This window comes from Ischnura elegans, chromosome 10 (assembly GCF_921293095.1).
Source record: "Ischnura elegans chromosome 10, ioIscEleg1.1, whole genome shotgun sequence".
In the NCBI taxonomy this organism is placed as follows: Eukaryota; Metazoa; Arthropoda; class Insecta; order Odonata; family Coenagrionidae; genus Ischnura; species Ischnura elegans.
Window position 1 is genome coordinate 30,474,058 of NC_060255.1, and position 15,797 is coordinate 30,489,854.

The 15,797-nt window shown below is 39.0% G+C and overlaps 1 protein-coding gene across 2 annotated transcripts in view; it reads right to left on the reverse strand.

Annotated features, from left to right (window-relative positions):
• LOC124166530 (irregular chiasm C-roughest protein-like) overlaps positions 1 to 14,668 on the reverse strand; it is a 766,129-nt gene extending 751,461 nt beyond the window's left edge. The window contains exon 1 of one of the 2 annotated variants that reach the window (XM_046544081.1): positions 14,081 to 14,668. The gene's annotated coding sequence lies outside the window, so the exon portion shown is untranslated. Of the gene's footprint in view, positions 1 to 13,980 lie in introns of both variants that reach the window. The other variant, XM_046544080.1, reaches the window with a different exon arrangement.
• Positions 14,669 to 15,797: the final 1,129 nt, after the last annotated feature.

Sequence of the window (15,797 nt, forward strand, 5' to 3'; positions counted from 1 at the left end):
GTTGGCAATTTGCATGATCGGTTGACGAGATGGGGAGTGGATGGGATTGGCCACATAACGCCGCACCCTCCTGCCTAAAAATACCGGGGGAGATAACAGCAGTATTGATGGCGAAATAACAGGGATTCAATAGGGTAGGGGTTTATCAGAGATCCCACCGTTCACTGTGGCTTGCGAGTTTTTAATGGGCAATATTTCAAGGGGGCAATGTTTGGCGTGGAGTGAACGGGGTGTCAGGTCACGTGAGTTGGGGTTGGTAAAAGGGGTTGGGGGAATGTTGGGGATGATATAACGAGTAATGAGGTAGAGGTCGCCAGCAGAGGGGTGAAACTGACGGGAGGGAATAGGAAGTGGCCGAAAAACACGCCAATCTGAAAGTGAGAATGTTTATGGAACGTTGGCTAGGTCATTGCACTTTAGTATCCAAGTAGAGTTATCCTAAAAAATTAAAAATGTATGGTACTTTTTCACAAAATTCATTTAAGACGACCGGTTTCGTCGCAGAGGCAATATCTTCAGTTACAGAATTCGTTATTTTTATTGCTTTCTTGTTGTTTATTTGGTTGCTATTACGCGTTGGTAGGGCAGGGTCGCATTTCGCGAAGCACCTATAGTAAAGTGACCACAGGAGCGATTTTGTTCCGGAATTTCTCCACCTTAAGAAAAAGGGAAGACGGACTGCTTGGAGGAGTTGGAGATGAGAAAGCACACTAGGAATGGAAATTTATCTAATGAGAATGGTTTTATCAATCATTCTCCCCTCTTGGAAATTCCCCTAAAGTTGAGTAACGCTCCAACCCCAACACAACCCTCCCCTACCAACGTGTAATAGCAACCGAATAGACAACAAAATAACAATAAAAATAATGAATTTTCTACCAGAAGATGTCGCCTCTGCGACGAAACCGGTCGTCTAATATAAATTGTGTGAAATAGTACCGTACCTTGTTAATTGTTTTCAATGGATTTTCACAAAGTTAAGCCTGAATCAATCGAGTTTATAGTTATCCTTGGTGACGCTTATTTCCCAGCATATGACATGGGAGTGATACCGATTCATTCGAAAGATATCGGACAAAAGGACCCCTAGAATGAAGGCCACAATTTGTGCGCTAATTGACAGTTCTGTTGAGCTTCATCCGGGATTTTTACGAATCATATACAAATGCGTGAAAGAAAAATCAAAATTTTAACAAATATCCTCGAAGTGCGAAGCGGGTCAAGAAAATTAAATTTCCTACCTTACCCTTATAGTGAGAATTTTCCAAACCCATGGCTTGGTTTCTGTACCCTATCATCACAATTTACAGATGTAATTAATCGGAAAAAAATACATCCCATGCACATCCTTCAGTTGTAAAAATTATTGGTCAGATAATATACTTTTAAATAAGAACTATTTCCTGCAGGTTGCTGGGTCATTTCTATATAAATATGTATATTTATTGTATAATTCAATTTCAGTTAATAGTGTAGTATTATTGGAAAACACAGCATTTTTTGGTGTTGCAATTACTTGATAGTTAATTCCAACAGTTTGTTAACGTGAATTATAATAAGATACAAGAGTGTATCACTTATGTAACTCTTGAACTAAAAGTAACATAACAAAAATCTCCTACTATGTTGTCACCGGTGCATAAGTTAAAGATACTTATATAATAATCCTGACGTATCCCAAATATGCTGAATATAATAATATACACTAGAAATTCTAAAGCTATTACACTCCGTTTACCGGTATCTTTATAATTTTTCCCCAAACGCTTCCATCATCCGATTAAGAAGAGTAATATATTTATTACCATTAGTAATATTAGTATTAGCTAATTAGAAAGTTTTAACTTACTGTAGAGTAAAAATTGAAAATGATAAAAAGAATAATATCATCCAAATCATAAGCTGCAAATTACTCAGCGTGGCGGGTGCTTATATTTTTAAATTATAATTAATAATATAAATTCATTCAACCGATTAAGGTAGGTTTCGATGGAGTGCATGAGAAGCATTCCGGCAGCCTCCTCTTCCTTCATGTACTTCAGTCTTCAATTCCTGGTATGGCCTACTCCTTGTTACTATTTTGAATTTAAAAATTTTATTCTCTTCCTCGTTCTCCCTCATTTACCTAACATTCTACCCTCTAACATTTTTAATTTTAATTTATATTTCAGAAACTAATAAAAAAATATAACCCCATTAATCCGCGAAAACATACGCGGAATCAGGATGTAGAGTTCGTACGAAGGAAAAGGAAACACCGGAGGAAGTGAAGATGGGAAGATAATGTCTAGAGGGCGAAGGTGGAGAAGAGGTGGGAGCATTGCAGGGAAGCTGGGGAACGATTGCGTCAGTCAAAATGACAGCTTCCCGTTTTGCGCGATAGGCAAGTCTTTCTGGGGATGACAGGAGCGTAGTTTCTTTTTGAATCACTCACCCAATGAAGCAAAGGAGAATTTATTTCACCCAAGAGATGAGTGCGCTACTCCTCTTTCTGTTGTTTAGTGACGATAACAGCGTTGCTGTTGATGCTACTTCGTGTCACTCTGTGGGAATGAATTGACCGATACACAGTAATATTCGATATTCTCAAAGTAATGTTTGCAAATAACAGATACGGCGAGGTTTATTATAAATGTACGATGGAAGAAATATTTTAGAGGATGCACCAGCTGAAGAAGCACTATTGCTTCAATCAGGATGCAGGAAAACGCGTGTCAACCCTTGTTGTTGAATTTTGTAAAATCAGTGTAGAATAACTGAAAAAATTTGAATTCAGCTGTTGGGAGCATATTTTCCTGACTAACGAGAAACTGAGAAATGAAATTATAAATTTCGTTAGTTTAAAAATAAATGGACTAAGCAAGGCCATTTATCCAGTCAGTTGGAGAATATGCCCATTCAGTAACGATATCTTTTATGACCAGTTATAATAAAAGAAAGGAGCTTTTAAGATGATAGAATGAAATAAAAAATCGTTAAAAGACGCAAAAGATATAATAGAGAACTTCAGGGAAATACATGAGTGCCCTAATTATATACGCACTACGTTTTCCTCGAGTGGTCTACGACTTGCCCTCTCGGTTGCTTCGAGGAATTGATAAGTATTCTGCGAATGTCGTGGCTTCAAGCAGAAAACACCTTTAGAATATGTCGGCTTAAATTTCCTGCCCCAAAATACAGACTATTTAGGCTTTGCCCTATAAACACCGAAATTTTCCTCAAGTTGCGATCGCTTGACTACTGACAAGACTGTATACACTGAAGGTCCTAACTTTAGACTCTGCTCTAAAATACCTAAGGCTATTTGCAGATGAGGTTTCCAGAGTCCCACGCATGCTTAAAACGTATCTCGTCAACACCAGTGAAAGATGAAATAAAAGGAAAATGGGATTTATAAATAGTAACTGCATTCCTTCAAATTTTATCCACAGATGAAAATTTATTTTTTGTTTCTTTTGACATAATTGTAAAATATAGAAGTTCGATGAATGGAATTGTAAAATACACAAGAACATCTATGTTCTGCTTTGAACAATAATATCTTAAGTGAAAGATAAATATGGCTTGAAACATCAACACTTGTGGCTTCAACAGTCCTAGATACAAGACGTGACATTGATGGATGAATGGAAAATGAACGTTAAATTACTAATTTAATAGTTGAAATCAAATGCGAATATTTTGTGAAAGAATACTTTTAATAGCAAAAAATGAAATATTTAACGATGTACTGCAGTGTTATGCAATTATCCAATTGGTTTCAACTTACACATTTCATTTATTAGGGTTTGTTGAGTTTTCAATACAGGAATCACGACATTCCTCCAGTTATCTCGCAAACCCATATGAAAATGCCGCTAAGAATTGACATTATGTGCTGGAATTTAGAATACTGATATTCACGTGACAATAGGGTAGTTTAATAGGGTAATTTAAGCTAAGCGCTACCTGCTAGAAGGGTACTCTGATAAATCGTAGCCTCGCACCAAGGTGGCCTCACACGGTGGCAGCAGGAATCGGAATGACATTACACGGGCTTTTCCAAGGATTCATACAATTAGCCGTCGCATTTTCGCGCGCTTGAAAATTTTCACCTTTCATTTAATCCCAAAAAATAGATATCGTCGTTTAAAAATCTAAAAGCGTGAAACACGTACTTCAGGAGTAACAATCTTTCGATTTAGGCGATAAAAAATAACAGTATACCACCATATTTTAGCCAACAATCAATTTCTCAAGCGTAGAAGACGGAAATCACCCTTGCTCACTCCCTACTTAAAACATGAATTATCGAAAATGGAGGTTTCAGACACTGATTTATCTGTCTAGTATCACTTACTACACTATATTTCCGACAGAAGCGGTAAATAAAGATTTTTTTGACGAACGGATAGATATGGGAATTTGTTTTTCCCCCGAACCATAAATGACTTTAACAAATGCTAGTCGTAATTTTGTTTGTGCTTTTGCTTTTTATATGTAGACGGCTAGTGTCCTTACACCCCCTGCCACACGCCTTTATAGGCGAATTGCGGGGTAGCATGTAGATGTAGATCTGTGATAAATATATGTACCTGCGTATTTTCTCAGATATTTTAGCAGTCCCAATGAAAGGCATATATTAAATTGTCATCACATTACGGAGATGCTTCGTTAGTACACCGACATTACCGGGGAGGAAAAACTTTGTTTCTCCTTTGAGTCGGAGTGGAGGTCGGAACTGTAGGTACGTGAGGCTTGCAGGTGATCAGGCGATCAATCGGCCTCAGCTCTGCTGGTTGGGGAGGGTCTTAGGGGGCGACGGCACTTCAATTTGAGGCCTTCTCCCCACTCTCCTGCCCCACTGATCCGACGACAATGGCCCTCCTCGAGACCCATAACCCCATGACGAATTATGCACGACCGAGGGAGATTGAGGACGTCCCGGCTTGGCGCGTGAATAGGAGGCGGGGACCGGCTTAGGTGGAGACAAAGAAAAGGGACTCCGCCGTATGTATATACACAAGGCGTAGAAGGGGTGGAACCCCCCCTCAAAATCCCCCTCTCCGGAGGCCCCCCGCGGCGAGCAGGAGGAGGTGAAAGATTGGTAGATCGCACGTGCCGAATCCGATAATATTTTGAGGAAAGAAAGCCTTTGGAGTTCGAGGCGCAACCAGTAGCGAGTATAACTTATTTATGGGTGGCCTCTGTCTCAAAGAAGTCAATACTCCAAGCAAGGCGGTAGAAGTACGATAAACAAAATTTAGTGATAGGCAATATATATATATAGGCCTCATTCAATAATTTTTGCTCCCTGTCGTCTATGGTTTCTCGTTTTCTCGTGGTCTCGAGTTTGAAAAATAAAAATAACTGATTTAATTTTTTCCTGGCGAATAATATTCAGGAATTCTTCTCGGGCACTACAAAAGGTTAATTCAGTTGCATTGGTCGACGTTTCGGAAAACGACCCCATGACATTGAGACAATAACACGCCTTAAGAATGGAAGAAAAGTCGTTTTCTGAAACGTTGGCCAATATGACCAAATAAACCTGGTGTTGTACCGGAGAAGAATTTCTTAAAGATACCCGCATTTTTCTACCCGTCACCTATTTCTCGAGCTATTTAGAGGTGAAAAGGCTACGGCCTTTACCCTTTCGAAGGTATATTCAAGACGACACGAACTTAATCCGGGTGGGTTGCGGTTTCTCCCCGACTCGTCGCCCTAGTCGATGAGTCTCATGGGGTTCTGCGATTGTTTTATCCCTTTTTATCAATTTGAAAACCAGTAACTGTACCAATTTTTCAATTTTTCTATTGTTTTTTCAATATTTTCTATTGTTTTTTCAATATTTTCTATTGTTTTTTTTTTCATCACATGTACATGTTACCACCAGGCTAAATGCCTACTTGTAACAATTTTAATACTAATAATAATACCACTGATGCCACTAACTCATGATAAGTGAACGGTAAATTTTACGTTTTTTTTATTTTAAAATTAAGTGAGACGCATATTTGTGTTGAGTTAGAATATATTGCCTTGTGCCTAATGTCGGCACAGGCGGAGTTCGTAGTAAATAAAGCGTGAATTATGGGTAAATGTAAGTAAAATTGTAGTATAGATTGATTGATTTAGAATTAAGGAAGATTTATTGAGAGCCTTGTCTCTTAGCCATTGGTTTAGCGTTTGTCTCCTTTGCTACGTGTACTCAAATCATACGTCATAGAATAAGACACCTCAACGTGAAAAATAACATGGATATAAGCGATGGAATCTAGAAAGTAGCCCCGCATAAGATATAAACGCAGGCATGAATATTGATCAATTTTAATAGCTTGCGCGCGGAGTTTTGCAAAGTAGCGGATTGTTTGTAATGTTTGCAGAGTATTCAAAATGAAACTAAATTTTCGTTACGCGCTCAGTCTAAAATGTCGCAATTTTTTCTATAGACCAATATTGAGGCAATATAATCGCAAAAATACAATCCACGGGAAAATTCCTGTTCGTAGGTAATAGTTTCAAATTTAACATTGTGATATGTAGAAGAACTTGAACGAAATCGCATTCGTAATGAAAAATGAATTTGTTTAAATACACTGTAATTTTCAAACCAACCTTGGTTTTAACAGATAGGTAAAATCAGATGATGGCTCTAATAATTTGTCGAAACCGGATTGGTGCGTAAATTTAAATTTGGGTTCAAACAAAGTTATGTTATTGCAAATAATAGTGTATTTCTTCGAGGGATAATGATATGCAAATCATTAACGTACATGATACCAAATATTAGGAGAAGGATAACTTTTTGTATTCCTCTTTACTAGTAGCACAAGGCGGACGGCGGACACAAGACGGTATAGGGTGGAATGCCCCTTCAAGGGGCTTCCCGCAGCTAGCAGAAGGAGTTGAAAGATTGGTAAATTGCAAGCGTTGGCTTCGATAATATTTTGACTGTTTGGAGTGTTACAAACAACCGCTTGCGTGTAAAAGGTATCGGAATCTTCACCGCCACAGGAGTCAATACCTCAAAGTGAAGAACATAGATATCATTCAAAAAGTTAAGAAATAGTTGAGAGTCAATTTCTTGTCCAAACTAAGTACTACCGGCATGACGTCAGAAAAATTTTAGTCATGATTTTTCAATGGTGCAAGTGAAATTGGCCGGGGTCAAAAATTAGCTAATCAAATATTTTTTTGTATCTTTGGAGCAACAATATGGATGCTGTTTCAAAGATTTTTTAAATGATGTATTAAAATCAGTCACATATTCCCATACACGTACATTTTAAGATCTACCCAACATAATGGTACCTACATTAAATAATCCTAGGATTATGATAACTTTACACATTTCTGTCCAACTAAGAATGATGGGGCACCATCTAAATTCGTACGCCGCGTCGTAAGGATTCCGCATGAATAACTGTAAAAATTTTATGATTGATCGTCGGGTTAATTTGCTGTCGACTCATTTTCGGTGGACGATAGTTTTGGGCGCGTTCCAGCTCCCGTCTTTGGGTCCAAAAACATCCGAAAATTGAACCGAACATGTTACTGCTTTAAATGCGTGGCATACAAATATACAACAGTAACATTTGCTGCTATTGTTGCTACAAAGATACTAAAAAAATATTTGGACCCGAAGACGGGAGCTATAACGCTCCCGAAACTGTCGTCCATCAATAATGAGTCGACGCAGAACTAACCAGGAAACCAACTATCAATATCATCAATTTATTCACCGCGGATACCTCCATAATAATGACTAAAAAGTTCAAAGCATCATGTTATGACAAGCAAAGTGCATTTATAGTTTTTGCAGTGGAAGTCACCGCGAAAAATGATAAATCCACCCCATCTCTTTTCATTTAATAACTGACGTTAATGGTGGATTTTGAAAAATAAATAAACACGAATTCTTCCCTTTTTCAATCCATTGGGTACTTCTTGATCTATCCACGGCGTAAAATCTACGGAACATTTACAAGCTTAAATAACAGACATGAAAAAAATGAGTGGATACCATAACAGACCACCACCGTGATAGGTAACCAAAGGGAGTTAAGGTCGTCAAAAGACATGAATAAAGAAAAATGCCCGGTGCTGTTGTGGGGTGAACATAAGCTCTTACTTTCCAGGGAACCAGTGTTAAGAGTTTTCCCAACACAAAAACCCTCGCAGCTTCGCCTTCTGGCTCAGGCGAGTGATGTGGGGATGCGCGTCTTCACTTCCTTGTATTTACCGAGGCAACACCCGAATCAGGTTGAAAACAAAAGGAGAGCGCCAAGGAAGGCAAAAGAAACAAAACACTAGCGGGAAGCTCGTCGGTGTGGCGCGCACGGTGGCTAGAGGTTTTGAGTACTGGGGATTTTTCGAGTGAGCTGGTGGAATGGTCGAGGACGCAGAGAATAGAAGCCTGGAGAAAGGGTTATCTTAACATACACCTACGCGATTCCCTGAGGGGATTGAGGTCGTCGTGGCGTCTGTTTCGGCTGAGGAAGGAAATGCGAAATATACCATTGCTATTCTAGTACATACTTATTACGTGAGGCTTCGTTGCTGATGTTTTTGAGGAGTTTTGTTCCAATGATGAAGTACGAGTCATTTTCGAGAAAAAATCTAAAAGTTGTTCACTTGACCTGAAAATGCAAATCATGAAAAGAAGTGATTGAGAAAAGAAGATGGAGATAATTTGTCATCATAACAAATAGTCATTAATTCGAATGCTGGTTTGACGTTACTCTCCACTCAATTTTTCTATCAGACAAACCTTAGCACCAACATGTTTCTCTTTCTTAAACTCTTCAATCACCTCCTCAATCTATCTCGTCAAGTACCTTCCTATGCCATTCTTCCCTACCAACGATAATCGTCATTACTGACAATAATGTACGTACCCACGTGGGTGATTAGGTTATCCCATCTTCTACTCACGATTTTTAAGAGACTTCAACTATCCTTGGTTCTTCTGATAACTTCCGCATTGCCTACAAGATCTATCCATTTGATCTTGTTACGATGAGAAAACAATCTGCCCCATTCAGCAATAGGGTAGTTTCCTTCATCATAGAAAACGAAAGTCATTGATTGCGATTAGTTACCCATCATTACTGTATTCATAATATATAAATTATTTCGTTTTAGAAATACCGGTTTAGACGAATGGCAATGGTCCATTTTTATCCTCATTTGAAAAGGGCCAGATTGGCGCCCATGCGATGCCACTCCACGTGACGTCACAGGGACCTAGTTTCTATACGAGAAGATAGGAGTTATACGTCGTCTGAGGTTACCAATGCATGCATGAGGCGCAGAGCTCAGGGAAACATGTCTTAATAATCACTTATTAAAACTGGCTAAGGTCGGAAAGTTTTCTTCATTTGATAAGGTATTAATAATCCTTATTTAAGCCAAGCTCTACCAGCCAGCAGGGTACTTAGCTACCCGCTAGCAGCCTGCGTCGTATCTGCGCTCAACTCGCCTCAAGGTCACCTCACAGGGCGGCAGCGGGAACCAGAAATACGTCACACGGAGAGATTTCCCGACATTCATACTTACGCGACGCGTTTTCGCGCGCTAGAAAATTTTCACTTTTCATTTAATCGCGAAAAATAGATATCGTCATTTAAAAATCTAAAAGCGTGAAATACGTACTCCAGGAGTAATAATCTTTCGATTCAGGCAATAAAAAAATAATAGGAAACCACCCTATTCTTGCGTAAGTTTAAAATAAAAAAATCGAAAGTTCATACTCACTTTTCGCGAGCTGTTGTCGTCACTAGAATTCTGACTTTCTTTCTCGTTCAAAGATAACATTACATTAAGAGAAATAATCACTATAAATAGCGTGAATACTCTACGAGAGGCCAAAGCACAAGATTGAGGAGTAGCTGAGAGGCATTGACTCAATAGACATGACTTTGGACGTCATCAACTTATCTCCGATAGGGTGAAGACCGTTACTATACCGTCGCGAATAGCTTGAGATATAGGCGAGATTGAGAAACGGAGATATGCGAGCCCCTGTTTCTCAAATTTTATCACAATCGTTTATAAAATCGTTTATTGCTCTCTTCGTCGAGTTTCGTATATGAAAATAGACTTTCCACGCCCCATTTTCTATTAATGTCCTAATAATATCTGGAACACACTCTCTCTGCAGTAGTTCACTAAGCACAAGAAAAATGTATTGCCATATGAAAAGAAATAATATTTCGCAAATAAATTGATGAGCATACCTTACTAGTTATACTTCAAGATTCATGATAAAAATTAAACGTAGGCCTTATGCCTTACTATTATTTAGCCATTAGCACATGCAGTAAATGGATACATTTAATCTTAGCTAGCTGGAAACGATGTTACGGTTGCCACAAAGAGCTGGAGAAAATATTCATTGAAAACATAGGATTGAATTATTAATACAAAATGTGCTCCTTCATAGCTTATAAGCACAATAGATATGGTCTGTAAGGGTTATAAAGTTTTGCTAAAAGGTAGGCAAAAAGTAAATGATTTATACAGAGCAGTTTTACCTCCTTAACATACCAATTCATCATTCCCCGAGGGATTGAGGCCATCGGTTTTGGGATTGTGAGGGAAACGTGAAATATAACGTTGCCATTATAGTATTACGTGAAGCTTAGCTACTGTTGTTTTTAGCTATTTTTTTCCTCATCTTCGCCCATTCCTCCATCTTAAAAACTACATCCTTATATTCCTTCCCCGACCAAACGTACTATTTTTTTTTTTAATTTCTCACCCACGATCCTCACCTTTTTTCCTCTCTGGGGAAAACAGCAGGAAATAGGGAAATGAGTTGGTTCGTCTTGCCTTGCGTTTTCCATTCAGCCACCACCGCCAACACCCTGAGCTCTTACCCCTTACCAAGCGGGTATCACCCACCTCCCATTCCCCATACTCCTCTCGAGTTTGCTAAGCGCGGAGAGGAGAGAAAAAAATGGAGTTTCTTTTTTAGTGTTTCCTGCGGCAGCCACATTGGTGAGGTCCTGAGCACCTTAACGCCTCCTCACCCACCCTATACCCCTCTCAACCTCCCCGTGCACCTCACGCTTAAAAGCCCTTATCGTCAGTTTTCTTCCAAACCCACCCTTCTCCCCCCCACCTCAACCTTCTCTGCAGTTTGTTCTTTCCCCCCCTTCCCTCTTACCTCAGACCAACCCGCTTTCGCTACGTGCTAATTTCTCACGGGACTACATTCATTAAACACGGCTCGGTTCCATTCTCCGCAGAACCCCTAGACTCCTTCCGTGAGACCCAAGGTGGGGAGTAACTGGCAGGAAAAGTAATTGTTATAGCGGTAACAGTCACATTTTTGGTATTTTTAAATTGAAATCATTATATTCGAAAAAATAAAGCTATTACGTATAATATAAATTTTTGATAAATAGCAGAAAAAGGAATTGTGATAGTGGTAACAATTAAATTTTGGGTAATTTTCATTTCCGATTGTTTTATTTGAATAAATGTAGCTATTTAATCTAAATGTTGAGAAGTAACTGCGAATTCGTTAACGGTTACATTTTAGCCAATTTGTCAATTGCAATCGTTATATTCAAATAAATAAAGCTATCACATATAACCCAGCTTTGAATAACTGGCAGGACAAGTAATTGTGATAACGGAAACGTTTACATTTAAAGTAATTTTCAATTGTAATCTAATTTTTTGATATAATAATCGTTAAATGGTTAACTTAGAGTTTATATCAGAACTTTTTAAGCATTTAAAAACGTTTCATGGAGAATGATTACCTAAAATCCCAAATTCTTCTTTTCTAGTCTGCTTAGCACGTAGGCATTTTGAAAGCATTACGAATAGTAACTGTAATATGACTTGCACATGTACATTTTAAAAATAAAAATGTATTTATTCTCTCAACAGCTGTTCAAAAAAGCCTAGGATAGATCATGGACAAGGAATGTCATCCAAATAAATGCGTAATTTCTCTACCCGAGAATGCAGGTAATATAATATATATCCTTAAATTCACCATAATGCAAACAGATACCTAAAATTATAGACATTAAATTACACTAAATATTGGCATCTAGATACAATCGTTTTTTCTTTTGAAAATTAACCAGTTCCATGTTAAATTGTGAATGATGATCGTTAGTGAAGGCAATTCAATTTAATGTCAGTTACTTTGCTTTAATTAGTTCACTCAATTTTGTCTGCAACCTTCTCTGTCCCCTTCCTCCTTTCAGCAGTGCTATTCGAGAAAATACTCAAATGTTCAATTCAAATGAAAGGCGCTGAGTGTGGAAAAAAAGTTATTCTCTTTTTTCTCGTTTCGAGGTCATTGCGTACGAAGGTGTCGAGGGGGTTGAGGAGTGGTGAAGGGGCCGAGAAGATTAAAAGATTCGAATTATGTTTCGGCGGCGTCCGTGAGACGTTGTGAAGGTGAGTTTGGATGCGAGGGAAATGCCTGCCGCACTATACGGTAACACTTTCAATGATCCTCGAGTGAGAGAAAATTGGCCTCATTTTAAGGGAGCATAGTAAAACCTGCTGCTACGTTGCTGAAATTCATACAAACATAAGAGCTTTGTTGACCACCCATGATCCTCCACATACACCTCAATGCAGATGCCCATGTTGGTCTGGATGATTTAATGTCATCAGAAAAACTAGTCAGTATAATTACCACGATGATACACATGAAATACTACTGAGGCTCATATTTATCTATGCAATAGATTCATTAATGTCGGGTTTTTGATACGTGTATTGGGGTTTCTCCCAAAGACTTTTGCATACTCTTACTCATGCAAATCATATTTTAGGGTTTTCTAGCAACATAAACATTTTAAAACAAAGAAATTTCGTGGAATATTAACGTCACACGTGAATTGAAGAAATAAAATACAATTTACAGCAAATTACGGATGGAAAATCGTATTTGAGGCTGGATTATAACCTGTGAATAACAGAAGAGTGTGAGAAAACAGCCGGAAAGTGAATGCGCTTAGGTATAAATAGATCAAGGTATTGATAATACAAGGCCACATCTATTATTTTTTACATTTTAATACAAGACTATGTCTAAAGAATTAATCGTCAGCAATAATATCAGTAAAATGAATGGTGACAGATAATTTAAAAGAATATTTCTACATCGTGGTCATTACTTGGGATTAAACTATCGGAAAAGTCACACTTAAAGTTTTCTAAGCCATCTTTTGACGTCAGCCTATTATATTTCCTATACCAAGGAAGAAGACTATCAGCCTAAAACGTTTGGCCTGCTGCATTAAACCTAGAATTTAACCGCTCTTTGACAGATGTGCCTTCCACGAGTCAAATAAGGTAGAATCAAAAATAAGAACAGCTGCTCATGGCTGAGAGCCAACGAGCTGCCGTCTGGAAAAAAATCGCTTTCTTGGCTCCTACACGCCATTCGCATTGTAAAACCGATTTCGCTCACTAATGCTCATAATACCTCTGTTTCATAAGAAAAACAATATTTCTAATACCTCGTTGATTACATATTGAAGCCTATTTAAGAATGTAGTTCATTTCCACGCAATTTTACTTATTTACTGTCAAAGCAGAAAACTTTAATCGAAATACACCGTCTTAGACTTTCAATTTATCGCAGTATTGATTTCATGACAAAGTTAATGAGGGTCATACACAATTCAAATAAGATGCAGCAAATTCTTTCGCGTAATTTACGTTTTTAAAACATTTATATGGACTCACAACCAAGATGATGAAAATGAATCATCTATTGCGTCATTTATGTCTCTCGTTCACATAAAAGCATGAGTATAGCGTAGCTCAAGCTACAGTTATTCACATTTTTGTTTCATAAATGTTTGATAAAATAATCACTTGCCCAAACTATAAGTATTTTAAAAAATCGCTTTACTCCGCTCCGGTTTCACTACAGTACGTGAACACAACTTAGCATCACTCCCAGCATCATTCCATGAGTATGGGAAAAATACATGGAAAGTCAAAGAAACTTACTCTTGGAGAAAATCCAGTGGTATGTGCGATGTGGAATCTAAGAATATCCTTTCCGGAATAAGACTTTTCCGAGAAACGCCAGAATCGATGCCAGACTCACCGATTCGACTTCACAAACATTTTTAACACCTCACAGCCGACATGCACCGCCACATCTCTGTGCCACTGTAATACACAGCTGATTCACAACTTCTATATCACTCGTTCTTCCGCGTGAAGTGATGAAAATTACGATCAGCTCCTCCCGCGAACCGAAGTGACACTGCTCACGTGCTCACATCGGAATTTCGGACACCGCCATTCAACCGTCTAATTGGGTGACCGACGCCGTCATCGCTTGCTGATTCCACCGGTCACCCGTTTCGTAAAATTAAAACCAGCATAAAATATCAAAAAAAGTAACTCGATGGTCGTGTTTTCGAGAGGAACCCCAGCCTACTGCTGTCGGAACAAAAGGGAATAATTCACGCCACCCTCGTTTCGCCACAGAACAAGGGCAGAGGCGCCCTCGCAGCGTGTGTGACGCCGTGCCAGCCGCCTCCGGCTGGTAACCTCTTGAGAACCTTCCCACTTCTCTGGACCCAGACTCGTGCTGGGAGTTTTGGGAGGGGGATATAAAGGAATGGAAGGGCAGAATTGGGTGGGGGGTCTGTAGAGATTAAAAAAAACTAAAAATGACGTGACGGAGGGTAGAGAGGGAAAGTGTTCGGGTTAGCATGTGACCGAGGGGTGGACGGATGGACTAAACGTGGAGTTGGGGAGGGAAAGAAATTCAGACGCGGCGCGGCAGTGGTGGGAGCGGTAAAGAGGAGCGGGAGTAGGAATGGGAAACGGAGGGTGTGGGTAGGAACGCCGGGGCGTGGGTAGAGACGCGCGGAGAAGAGTCGTGTATGTGTGGAAGGCCTAAAAATAGCGGAAAAGGAGCGGATTGTGCGAGGTTTTTTGGGGAGCGTTGACGCCTCTTTGAGTGAGGAACATATGATAGGTATTTAAACTACGAATGATCCAACAGATAATAGATTAAAAATTGCCACAATTGCTCATTAAGGACCAAGAAAAAGCTGTAAGTAACAAAAGTGCATGTCACATGAAGCATGGTGTACGCAAAAAAAGCATGCAAGAAAGCATGGGATGCGAGACAAGAGAAGAAACCGACTACAAAAATGCATACCTGGGACATTAACTCAGCTCGTATGCTGGAATCAATAGGTGAGGGTATAGCTCGACTAGGATTGAGGTTCAGAGTAGGCGTGTGAATTTCACACAATAAGGACTACGGGGTAATTCCATTCTCTAAGCCGCCTGGCACATCAATAATTTTTATTTTGGAATTAAGAAGGCATTCCTGACCCTGAGTTTTGCCTGGGACTCTTCAATTGACAGCCCACATCTTTATCAATAAAACTAACTACCATGCTATGTTTTCCTCATCAGTAATATTCGTAAGGTTTATATGCAAGTGTGCCACTGATATGAGGATATTATTTCCTATGGGTAACAATAGTCAAGACGTATTTGGTGGCCAAATAACAACATCATCTCCTTCAAGCAGTTTTTAGCTTGTTACCTCCGATCACATAGGTCGTTAATTTATCCGTTGGAAGTTTTTTTCTTATGATATCGTGAATGGATTTCAAAAAGGATGATAGCTGGTACTAAACCATGATAAAATCTAGTAGAAGCCATTGAAAAAATTCGCGCACAATAGCTTTCCTACCAGCTCTCATGAAATTTAAAAGGCATCAATTTTCCCTCAAGTTTGGAAATTGATGCAAAAAGTTGGAACAACTGCTACCGGAAGTAAATCCTGAGCCACA